Raw genomic sequence first — 459 nt, 5'->3', positions numbered from 1 at the left:
ACATGGCACTTTAACCTACATAAAACAATTCTCTTAGTCATAAAATCGATTTAAAAAAAATCACAGTAACAAATTACTAACATTGGATAACTAAGCTCAAACATAAAACAAACAGAAACATTGTTAAGAAACAACTGAAAGCATTTACAGTTACACAATAAAAATTAGCATAAGCAAAAATGAAAGAAAAAAATTAGTGAAATTACTTTCATTAGCACTGACAAGAGAAGAAAACTACAAAGAAAATAGGACAGAACATAACGGAACTAAATATATACAAAACTAATTCCTTAAAATAATCGTGCATTTTGTATGATGAGCACCTTAAGTGGAACCACTATGACTAATCTCATGTCATTTTAACTGACCTGGATTAAGTGCAGCTAAACCTCAGAAGTGACACCCTGACCCCATGTGCAGAAATGGGAAAAAGGGGATTATGGATACATGGATATGCAT

Source organism: Protopterus annectens, chromosome 11.part0 (assembly GCF_019279795.1).
Source record: "Protopterus annectens isolate FY-2018-M chromosome 11.part0, PAN1.0, whole genome shotgun sequence".
Lineage (NCBI taxonomy): Eukaryota > Metazoa > Chordata > Ceratodontiformes > Protopteridae > Protopterus > Protopterus annectens.
Note: the sequence above shows the minus strand (reverse complement) of the source record.